The sequence below is a fragment of the Anticarsia gemmatalis genome, chromosome 7 (genome assembly GCF_050436995.1).
Source record: "Anticarsia gemmatalis isolate Benzon Research Colony breed Stoneville strain chromosome 7, ilAntGemm2 primary, whole genome shotgun sequence".
Lineage (NCBI taxonomy): Eukaryota > Metazoa > Arthropoda > Insecta > Lepidoptera > Erebidae > Anticarsia > Anticarsia gemmatalis.
Window position 1 is genome coordinate 10258505 of NC_134751.1, and position 12593 is coordinate 10271097.

The 12593-nt window shown below is 33.4% G+C and overlaps 1 protein-coding gene across 2 annotated transcripts in view; it reads right to left on the bottom strand.

Annotated features, from left to right (window-relative positions):
• LOC142973969 (kin of IRRE-like protein 2) overlaps positions 1 to 12593 on the bottom strand; it is a 142073-nt gene that overhangs the window by 94149 nt on the left and 35331 nt on the right. The window lies entirely within an intron of this gene.

Genomic DNA, 12593 nt, shown 5'->3' on the forward strand with positions numbered 1-12593 from the left:
AAAATAAAATTTCAAATCAATTAATCTCCTGCTACTGCTAGGCAAGGGTATCCTCTAGGAATGAGGGAGGGGTAAGGGTTTTGAGTCTACCACGCTAGCCCAGTGCGGGTCGGAGACTTTTTATTTAAATTTAACCATATAATTGTTTAATAAAAACATTTTTTTAAATTGAATATAAAGACCTTTGGTTAAATAGCACAATGAGACAAGTTGAGCAGCTATGCATTTCCCAGAATGCTGGTAGAGACAAAATTATGTGTTCTATGTTATCTTGCTCCCTTGCGTATTTCCAAGAAACTACTCTTAGCCTTTTGTAGTAAGGTTATAAGGCGAGGTCACACTCAATGCTTCCTGCATTGTTCGAAGTTACTCGGAATAGTTGTCAGGCTAGTATGAAACTCGTAACAAAATCATTTATATTTTTCAATTTATTTTGTAATATTACTTCATCGGTACCTAATATGTGAATGAATAACGTGAATAATGTTATTAACTTTTAACTTAATTTTAACAATTAACGTCTCTGGTGGTTCCTACTAAAAATATTGTTTGACAGTGATGATTATTTATTATAACAGTTTAAGCACTATTTTCTAGAATTAGACTACGTAAAAGGTAATTAAAATCTACACGAGTTGGTAAAAAATGTAAATTGAATATTTTTTTACCTCACTCTAGGTTTACATCTATCTAGCAAAACTCAAAACATTAGCCTAATATTATAAATTCCAGGTATAATTTAATTTTCACTAATGACACAAAGAACCTTGAGAGCCATTTTAGTAAATTAAAAAATCCAATAATTACCTGTGAATAAAAGTAAAATATGGTTGTATAATTATAACGTGTATCCAAATGGTCGACATTCTGATCGTTCATTATCTACCTCGGAATAGAAATATTGGGTTCGACCCCATAATTAAGCGTTTGGGTTCCTGATATATGCCCGAAAATACATATTTCATTAAAATTAGTTACTAATGAAGGCTCCCTGTGAATTTTAATTTACTTACGGAACTTATGAGTTATTTAGGGGTTTTCGGGTTTACGCAAGTATCTACAAAGGGTTGTTATGAGACGTGAGGCTTTTAATAGCTATGTAGTTGTAATTGTAACATTACCTCCCAAAAAAGTGATTATTTCCTGAGTATCATTTTTAAGATTAAATATTAGAAATATTAATACTATGAATATTAGGCATTAGAAAAAAAACAACGGGCTTATAACTTTGTGCACAGTAATGTTGCTATTAGTGTGAGTTGGTTCGATTCTTACAAAGATGAAAATTAATCTGATTCTCATAGACGATTTCATCGTACTTCTCGTCCGCTGTCAGAATTATTAGTACAAAGTAAATTGCAAATCTGTGTTATTATTTAAAACCTAAATAAGAACTTATAGTTTATTTACAAATTATTCATATGATCAAAGTAGCCACAATACAGCCTAATCCTTCAGTAGGCGTTAGTAATAAAGGTAGGATAGGAATGAGTACTCATCCCGTGACCACAGTCTATGTAAAACGGTTGAAATTTGGGGTAGCACAAAGGTACTGTAACTTAGATACTAATGCGATTAAAGACCTATTATTATTACTGTTATGAAACTTTCATTTAAATACATCTGTATAATATAGAAGCCGGCCATAGTACAAATCCGACTCTGATAGTCTAGTGGGCAAAATAAAGAGCTAATTTTTTTTTCCAAACTTTTCTTATTTGTCATGTAGAAAAAGTTTTGGGGCATAACAGATACAAAACGGATATTTTGTGAAGAAAGGTACTTTAGGTAAAGCTAATCTACGACGTACAAACCATTTCAAACACTATGCATAGAATTTTCATTATCTAAGTTGATACAACAGCATCTTTGGTCCCCGGATCAATAGATAAGGCATGTTCCTAACCATCAATCTTCATATTTCCTGAAGAACGCCTGACAATAACCATTCGTCTTTCTAAATTGCCGACCATGTAGCGATTTCTAAGAAACCCCCCGATCTATGGCGCGAGTAATTTAACTGACAATAAAGTATGGAAATAATAATATTATGTTCTTGTATTTGGTAAAAGGGTATACCGAATTATATTATTGAATTATTCGGCATACGGTATGGAAATGTATGTTTTTATATGTTACATGAATTTCATTGTTTCTTATACATTTTATAGGGCATCAACGATTTTGTTTTTTTTTTTAATTTGTTTAAACGTGCATAAAGGTATTACTATATTTTAAGAAAAAACTTCTTTAACACGGGTTCGGAAAACATCGCTTCGAAAAAAATACATGCATTTGCATGTATTAAATTTGTACAACTTTGTAAATATTTGTAACAATTCTGTGATGTACCAGTTAGTTACCAACCGGAGGCCTTCCTTAGATACACGTTATGTTTCCACCAAATCTTAATTCAATTTCCCATACAACGTACAATCCGAGATATTTACCTTAAGTTTCATCTGAATATTCATAAAGCTAAGCTGATGGAGTAGTAATTTTACAGCAACTTGTCGTAATACCTACTCGTTGAAATTCGCGAGGCAGGTGAAACCACAAAGTTCTACGGTGTTGACCCCACTTCACTCATGTACAGAAATAACCTTGCTCGACTTACATTATAACGCTGTAATTAATATATTCACAACTAGACCACGCCTTTGGCAAACAGAAAAATGTAGAACGCTCTGTATTCTTATAGGAGCGTATTCAAGGCTAAAAATCATTAAAATAGTCTATGTAGTTCCCACTAAAATATTGGGTCATAATCGCCTTTAAATCTTGCCCGATAGTAAAATATTATTTGCCTGCCGCACATTTGGCACTATATGCACCCTGCATTTTTATAATAATATGAAAAGATTCAACACCTCCGTTAAGTAAGGCGGTCAATTTCTCAAACGTCATTGGCTGTTGTTTTCTTTAGTTCATTAAGTATTTTCATCACAGCCCGCCGGCGTCGCGTTAAGTGTACCCTCGAGGGCCGCAGTTGGGAAACGCCGCTTTTTCTTGAATTTTTAACACCGCCTTAGTGCTCCGGTACTATTCATAAGAGACGTGAGTTGCCATTTAATAATGCACTGTAGCTACTTACGTTTAAGTGCAAAATGCAACGGATGCTTGTGTCAGCGCTCCCAGTTTGGTTGTTGTTTTTTAATGAGGTTCTAATGTGTGTTTATGACAACTTTTCTGCTAAATATTTGAACTGAAACGGTGCACCTGAATGGAAAATGTATTTAAAAGCAGCTGATCCTCATTAAAAGGTTTATTAAAATTAGCATGATTGCTGCAATGTTTGCCTTCCTTTGAGAAAATATTTATCTTTATCTTTTATAGTATATAGTATATATTTTGCACATCTTTTTTTATAGAATTGCAGCATTTTCAATCAGACTGAGTTTCGTCCCATGGCGTTTCTACTTGAGTTTTCAGCTCGTAACTTACACCACGCGATAAATTGCGGCACTATAGATACATAATGTAACGATGATGTACTTTGTAAGTAAGATAATGGAGTCTTGTTGGCTGTTATGATTTCTTACGTGAAAATGGACCGGAGAAATATATTACGACAGATAATTTCAACAACGCTTAAGGCCGGCCTTTGAACTTTTTGCAACGGTTTTATTAAATTACAACCTTCTCCTGTAGGTACCTTAATTTATTTAGGTATTTAATTTGTATGCTGAAATATTATTAAATGTAAATAAAACGAAAGTGTAATAATAATGTTATAATGCATATTAATGAAAAAGGTCTATATAACTTCGGTATAAAATGCGTCAAACCACAGTCTTTAGAAACAATTAATTTATCCAGATAATTAATTTGTGAACCAACGTATCCATTCATGAAAACAGACGATCGGAGCAAAAACTACAATTAAAGCAAGCAAATCTTTTGTCTGCATTATTGAATCGCGAAAATGCAGAAATGCATCGCAAGTTCTATGCGAGGAACTGCATTTTGAACGCGAATAATTGCTTTGGATCCCCAAGAGAGAATACGAAATTTAATGCGCACTCAGCAAAAATATTGGAGTCTGAAATTTACTAACAATGGAAATAAAGCTTTAATATCGACGTGAATTTTAAGTAATCCATTTTCTTTAGTCTCTTTTGTGATTGATTCGTCTTTGTACGAACGTAATCGTGTGCCTTATAAATATGTTCCTGCCTTGTTTTTTTCGCTTTATCAAGATATGTTTATCTGTACCATCTTTCCTTTTTCTGCTTAAAGTAGGTACAAGTTATCTGTATTTTTTTAGGTGTTTTTCTACATAAGCAGATCGCGAATTTGAAACAAAAATACATTTCAATCTATCTTTTATTTGAATCAGAGAGCTTTTTACGTTTTCATAGAAAGGTCAAATAATGAGGTTGATCTGTTCGTTATATTTCTTTATACATATTTTTACATTTCTTTTTATTTTACAATTGGATCTAAAATTTATAACAAGATTCCCAATAGTTGTAATTGAATTTAACAAAGCAAATTTTCAATTTAAATCAAGTACATACAATTTACCTTTAGAAAGGATACATTGTAAGAGCTAACAATGAAAAATAATGAAACCAGCCAATAAATTGAACAATTTATTATGATGTCGTTGGATAGGTGGTACCTTCATTTGTTACGTATCACATTGTATAACCTTATTATGTAATTTATCAATGGTTTTCGACGAATTCACAAAACTTTTTCTTTACTTTTATACCTGTTGTAAAAAATACAGCGTAACCTTAACTTTGTAACCTTAAAACTGTTGTTAGAAGACTTTTGTTATTTTAATTCTTACTCTTAACGTAATGTTATTCAAGTCTACACTTTAGAGCCTCAAAAATAAGATGGGCTACCGTAAAATTTATCTTAATAGGCACCTGCATAAAAATACATTGGAATGAAACCTTTTTTTAGATAGCAAACACAGTAGTCGCTCGCTTCTTCTCAGTATTATCACCGAGTAGAATCTCTTTATGGGTGGCGGCTATCTATGCGTTTAATCCACTTTCACTTTTTATCTTAAGACAAGTGGAACGAGTCACCGTCCTTTGTCCACGACCCTTGATAACAGGGTGACCTTTTTTCGTCTTAGGTTTATTAAACAAAAATACACCTGTGCAATGTTGAGACACAATTGTGGAGATTTCATTAAATTCAATGGAGGGAGGCGTAATTGGAATTTTTTCAAGTTTTTCTTTTTATTTTTTTGATGGAAATTACTTCGCTCCCCATAGAGTTATAAAGCTCAATGGCTCGCCATGATAACGTAGTTAGTTGTTGCTAAGTTTAATGTTGTTTTAGAACAATAATGGGTGTGACATTTAAACAATGACAAAGCCCTGATGTAACAAAGATACATAAATGTATTTTTAAGCCCGTATTAAGTAAATGGATGTTGATTCTACGAATAGTGCGCATTATTATTTATTGCTAATGGCCGTCTTAGTGAATACTAAGCAATAAATAAGGTTTACCGTAGTGCCTTACTATTTGTGTCGCAAGCACGTAGAACGATTTATTTATTGCAAAATACATTAGCATCACACAAAAGAGTTTGTTAACAGTTAATTTCCAGATCCTATTTGCCGACCGGGAATAAGAAGTTGTGGTTATGGTTTAAGTTTCAGAATTAGATCTAATGCTACCAAACAGTTTACATATTACGAAAAACTACACTTTTTCACGATATAAAAACCAACGTCTACAAACCCTATTTTAATCAAGTAAGACGTCTCAGACCTCCCAAATAAGACGTAGAACACAAGATTTGACAGAATGAACAAGAGCGCTTGATACACGAAAATTATTCAGGCCAAGAATTAATTCATGAAACACGCACACCAAACGTCTTTAGTACGGCAGCGTGAAATAAATGTTACTATTGAAGTAATTAATTAACAACGCACAAACATGAAGGCGTTGCTGCCAACGAGACACTGTCAATTAAGTCAAGCGGTAGGGTGAGCATGCTGAACGAACACCAACTTTTAATAGTGTGTTGACTTCGTTTCGGGTTTTTGACATGAATACTTGAAAGAATTTTTTTTTGAGTTTATTTTAAATAGAGTTAGATAATATAAACTTAGATCAGTGTCGTAGCCTGTGTAGAACATTAAAATTTCTTGTAAAGATAAATTAATGTTCCTAATAAATTTTGACAACACTAACTCGAAAGCGGTAACTCCGTAACGGATTCAAAGGTCATATTAGTTAGTTACCTGCATATGACAGGTAAAGAAATTCCAAAAAATATTTAGTTCGTAAGTTAAGCCACAAAATCAGCGCTTAAAAATATTATTGTTGTCATAATGCCTAGCCAGAAGTTTTTGGTTTGGTAACTCTTTTCATACACTCAATAAAATGTACACACCAAAACTCGCAGTTCCATAAAAATCCCTTCGTATTTTTATTCAACAAGATGCAAACAGAACATGTCAGTGTGACGCGTGCCTAAGGAATTACGCGAAAATTCGTTACGTGAACGCACACCGTGGTCGTATGGTATAGACGCACCTGCGGTTGACAGCCTCATTTGTTTGCCGCCGTTGAAAGCTTGAGCCGTGTTCTTGTATACGGAGCATCTATCAAAATTTCGATACTATCAAACTTGCGATTTTGTTGGCGATGATCTGGAGAAAAATCGTACTTTGAGAATAGTTGGCGCGCTTTGTTGAGTGAAGCGGTGATGGAAAACCATTGGGTAGATCCTTTTTCAGAAACTGATTTTCGTAGTGCTCTAGACTGGAGCAGTAAAATGATTACTAATCTACCTACCTACAAAACAAATGATAAATTATTATTAACAACTACCTGTTCACGTGATAAAAAGTTTAATTTCAAGCAAAAAAAATACGAACTATTAAAACATGATAATGTATTTATAAGCTATAGCACATTTAGTTGCATTCAGGATTTTAATTTTGAAATAGTGTTTCATTTGTATTGAAATCGTAGAAGAGCATTTATATGCTTATAAATGTATAAATAAAATAAACTTTAGTTACGTCTAGACCACGAAAAAGGTCAGAACTAAAGTAAAACTTAAATCATGTTTAGAAGGTTACACATACTCACGACACGAAATCGGCACCAGTATTTCAGTTGACAGCCGTTACGTATTCGAGTCATACAATCTCACTGGTCATAAACTGAAGGCTGTCTTCGTTCTAAAAATCTGGGTTGAGTTGTGTCACATTTGAATTTATTTGTTGCCAGAGAAAAGAAGTGAAATAACTTTAGTGTGAAAGTTTTTAAATTAAATTGAGTTGAATGTAAAAATTACCTATTTAATGTCATGTAATACTTTTTAATAACTGTTTAATTTTTGTTTCTTGCTTTTCTTGTAAAATGTTATGGGTAATTAAAATTGACTGTGAGTCCAGTATTTTAGCCTTACTTTGAAACTACTAAAAGTTATGTTTATTCATATAAAAACGTATTGCAATTTACACAAACTATCTTTTTCCAACACTTAGTTCTGACTTATTTGATTTTGCTTTTGATGAGACAAACAGATTAATATAACAATAATGTTTATCCAAAAAGCTCATAGCTGAACCTATACGCTAAGTGGTTCCACGAAGTGTTCGTGAATTATTTATGACTATTTTGTTCGAGTTTTATACGACATGCCTATTGTATTATTGATTTGTGACGAGAAAATACGTGAGGCCATTAAACTGATTCACTAGGTTTCATTAAAATAATGACGCGTTATAAATATGAAAAAAAATAAAGACGCTATTATTATATTTTTTATATCAGAACACGACAGCAAATTTATAAGGATTCTGTTATAAAGTAAATATATTTTTGTTTTTAAGAAAATCAAACAGCGCCTCTCGCGTGTATCAAAAGAGCTATTCATGCATAAACGTTCTAATGTTAAGCGATTCCAAATAGTACCTACTAGTACCCGATGGGAAATTGGCGTGATGTTATGCATGTCTTCCTAATATTTGACTTTCAGTGTTTTTAAACATTTACCGTAAAATATTTTCTGTATCCGTTTAAACGATAGCTAAAAAAATTTTTTTAATATAAAATACGAGAAAAGCTTGATAAAATCCTACGACTACGCCATAAGTAACCAACAGCGATAATCATGACAGAATCACAATATATTTTATTCAGCGATATGCACGTTTAATGGTGCTCTATAATGAACGCTCACCGGTTGTTGATGATGGCTAATGTACATGCGTGCTACCACTCCATAATTCACTCAACAAAATGCATTCATAAACTGTATGGAAAATGTAACATTTACCAAAAAAATTAAAACAGCTTGCATGAAAAATCGAATCTGAAGATAAAAGAAATAAAAATATCGGACGAAATTTGAAGTTGTTTAAATCACACAGTGCACACACGAAGTCAGCGCTTTGGGTCGTGATCAAAAAGAGGAAGCTGTATAACTTTGTTTTAGTAAAGTTTTTGCCCACCACAGCCATCCAAAACAAACACGATGAATTCGTAGAATCCGCGATATTTCGCAAAACCTCCCCGGGCTCACAATGACAAAGATGCAAAAACAAAGGGTTATACGTAATGTTTGGTAAACAATGTGTGCAGTTTTTGGTTTTGGGTAGTCGCTTGGAGAAGGAAAATGGTAAACGGAAACTGTCTTAGCGATACTGTCGTAAGAAAATTAATGTATTGTTGAATCTAGTCTTTGTTGAATTAAAAGATATATTAACATTATAATATATTTACTATATTAATAAGGTAAAATACTGTATCGCTGCTGTAGACTGATTGGTTTACACATTCGAATAAATTGTTGCATTACTTTTTAAGTAATACTTCTACAAGGATTCTACTATATTTTAGTTTGACCTCGTTTTTAACCTCGAGAAAATTAGAACGAGATGCCCTCAAGATAACTTGCATTCGATTTCTTAGCAAATGGCAAAGGATTTAGCTATTTAATCCAATAAAATATAAAAACCATTTACTGGCAACAGCAATCCGTTTTTTTAGAAATACGCCGATATCTTAATCCATTAAATCTCACGCATAACACTCAAAAAGTTACTCGGCTCGAACCGCCGAGCAATTTATCGATTTATTCTAAGAGCTGCGACATATTTCGCAGCCATTAGGTAACCTCCACTTAAACCGGTGTTATCCTGTCTCGAAGCTTTCTCATTTGGCAAAATACCGTCGAACGTTCGGTTGCGCAGTCCCGACTTCTCGAGACAAATGGGTGTGTCAGCCGCAGCGTCTCCGCTTGACGAGCGTAAATTGCTTTGATTTTCTAACAAATCCTCCGGAGAAACTGTTGCCGCTTTTATATTTAGATTGGCGAGATTAAGCGTGTTTAGTTTTGATCAAACGATAATTTTGCCGAGAAATTTTGTTGTACGATTCAAAAGATTCGACTTAACAACTACGATAAAGGAATAGAATTTGGTTCAGATAATGGAATAATAATTGTTCAATTCAATTTTCCGGGTCGAAATCGTTACTCGATAATCGGAACCAAAGATAAATAAATCATTGATGTTTTGAGTAAACGTAGACCCAAAAACAGGTCACAAGATATCGATCCATTTTAAAATTTAACAGTATGCGGAATGCAGGTCGCGGTGCAATCAGATATTTTTGTGTAAGTAATTGCGGTATGTGGACTATTCTACGAATAAAACACCTCACCACTTCCCGGGAGTGTCGTCTAGGCTGACGTTATCATTTAGATAGGTGTCAGCTATGTCTACAGCGGTTTCCACATTTTAAGTCTGAATTCGCTTTGTTAAGGAAATGTACTTTTTAAAACGCTTTCTAGAACTGTATTCAGTTTATTTTCCGACACAATTAGTGGAAAGCTCTCGTTGTAGGAGAAACACGTCGATCTGTTTCCCATCCTGTTGGATAATGTCTTATTAATTACCTTGTTCGACAAGCACAGAATTGATGACTCGGTTCTGTTCTTAGCCGAAAGCTGTATATACCTTGATGGCTGCTTTTTGCTTACAATGTTTGATAGCATTTTGTGGACTATTGAATGTAGATACTAAGCTTTTTTTTTTATTTCACAGAAATACTTTGATAATGATTCTAAGATACAAGTAGGTAAAAATTGTTAAGTCATTATAATTTCCGACCGAAATGCAAATAAAGAATCGGGATTTTACGCTCAGAGGTATTTACATAAGGTTACGTAAAAAGGAAACTTTGTACCGGCCACAAATCAAGCTTATATATTACCGCCTGTGCCATGTTTCGCTGGGTATTTTCTTTGTATAATTAAATCACAATGCTTTTTTTGAGAAATCGTCTTCAAAAACATAATTCTTAAACGATTTTGTAGTCAGAATAACTCGTAACAAACCTCGTCAATTTAGCGTTTCCTCAAAAGTATATTTTTTATTATTTTGTTATCAATAACTGTATGTATAACATAGTAACTATCTTAATACTATTTCAAAGGCCAGCAGTCAACTGTAGCAACGTAAGATCCGTTTCGTCAAAGCTTCACAAGTCGGTGAAACTTGTTAAAATCATCTCAGTCTCAACCACCAATCTGTTATATCTCGAAGACGACGATCCAAGGAAGAGCACAAACGAAAATTAGTATGCACAGAAGTAAATGCCCGTCGATTCTCGGTAAACGGTAATCTTCTGTTCGCCAAGTTGTCAAATATCGATCTGCATTAGCCAATTACCACGAGCCCGCGATTCTAATTAAACGCTAATTATACTTTCTATAATTAGAACCTCACTAATTAGAAACACCAATTCATAGAATAACCAATATTATAACCAATGAAACAAATAACTAGATACACGTGATAGCGTGTGGAAACAAAGTTCAAAGAGATATTTTCAAGCAGCAGTTTGTTAATTACTTGTTTATTCTATTTTTTTAAGTTACAATCCAGCAATACAATTTGTTATTTGAGGAATACGTAAATATAAAATAAATTTTAAATAATGCAGATTCGGACCCAAGACCTTTGCAGTCACAAGCTCTACCCTTCACGATACCGAGGTCGAAAAACTATCAACCATTAAATGGAATTATTATAGTAATAAGTGGCATAACCATCTTTCCTCATATAAAATATTGCTAACAAAGCTTGAAGAATTTTAATTTTATTTATAACTGACTTTATCCAGTCTGACTAGTAAACAAAATACGTTATATTATTATGATTATACTCATTTAGCAAATGAAATCCATTCAATTTGTGCGCACTCCCAAAGGCTGATAGTTCAATGGGACAATTATGACGCGTGCACTAAATGGCGCTAAAATATAATAAACTACGGTTTATGATTTGAATTCACACTCTAAACGACTAATTTACAACATACAGACTACTATGTGTTGTTAATTATGATGAAACTCATGTTAACTTCACAAATTTTCAATACTTTTTAAACTCTCAACGATATTAAAGAAAAAATAATTTGTTAAACTTTATAACAATTTTATATTTATCACAAAAATCATATAAAATAATGAATTCACCGCCTTTACACTACAACAATCAAACACACTCCCCAGGTAAAAGCAAAGCGAAAAACTATACCCACGAGTCGTAAATTAAAATGCAAAAAAGATATATCAAAAACTACCTCTAAAATAATTCACTCAGATATTCCGTGCGGTCCAAAGGGAATAAATTAAAAACTCTACTACAGCCTTTATTGGTACACGATAGATGGCACTGTAGGTTACCACTAAATCACGCCAAGCGGCAACGTGAAAATCCATACGAAAGGAAAACCGGTTGATTTATTAGAAATTAGTTTCAGTCAGTGAACGTAATTTCTGAATCTGTTCCATGCGAATCAATTTTGGTTTATGGTGGTTTTGAAATCGGTGTTGGGGTGTAATTTTCAAATTGTTTGGCAAAGGGAAATGTCGTATTTTTTTGGGATAAAAATCAGAGATATGATTATTTTTCTTGCGTTCTACACAATATTTACCTAATTACCTTTGAAGGAAAATATGATTTATTTAAAGACGTTGTTGAAACATTTACTGGCATTATAAAACTAATAGATGTTAATATTCTAAGGTAAAAACGGCCAGAAGAAACATTTTATAAACCATTACTGCACTAATTTACTTACAAAACAAACATTCAAAACACTAATACCTGAAATCAACTACAAAACCGTTTCAATAAACCAAACCGAAAGTTAATTTAAAACGTGTTTCAACTCTTACACCGGTGTATGTAGAATTATAGAACTTATGGTAGTATAATGGGGTCAGTCCAATCATGGTAATGAAAACAAGCCATGCGATATACCGTTGTTTAGCTTCTGAATATTCAACGGGGTTATTTTCTTAACGGCACTTTAGATTTGGTGCCGCGGTCGAAATTAGGCCGCGTGTACACTAGTGCACGAAGGTGAGTGCGATCGTGCGCTACTTAGATTGGATCGGCTATTTTGATTGCGGAATTAGCGACGGAATTGCATTTGTGGACGGAATTTCGGATTTCGCGGTGCAGTTGTGAGGTTGTTAATGGTAACGGTTGGAACAAAGGTAAGATTAAAGGAGGCAATTTAGTACTAAATTTCCAGCTGCAGTATTGTTTGAATTCGGAAAAGTTAGAAAAATACTTATGTTT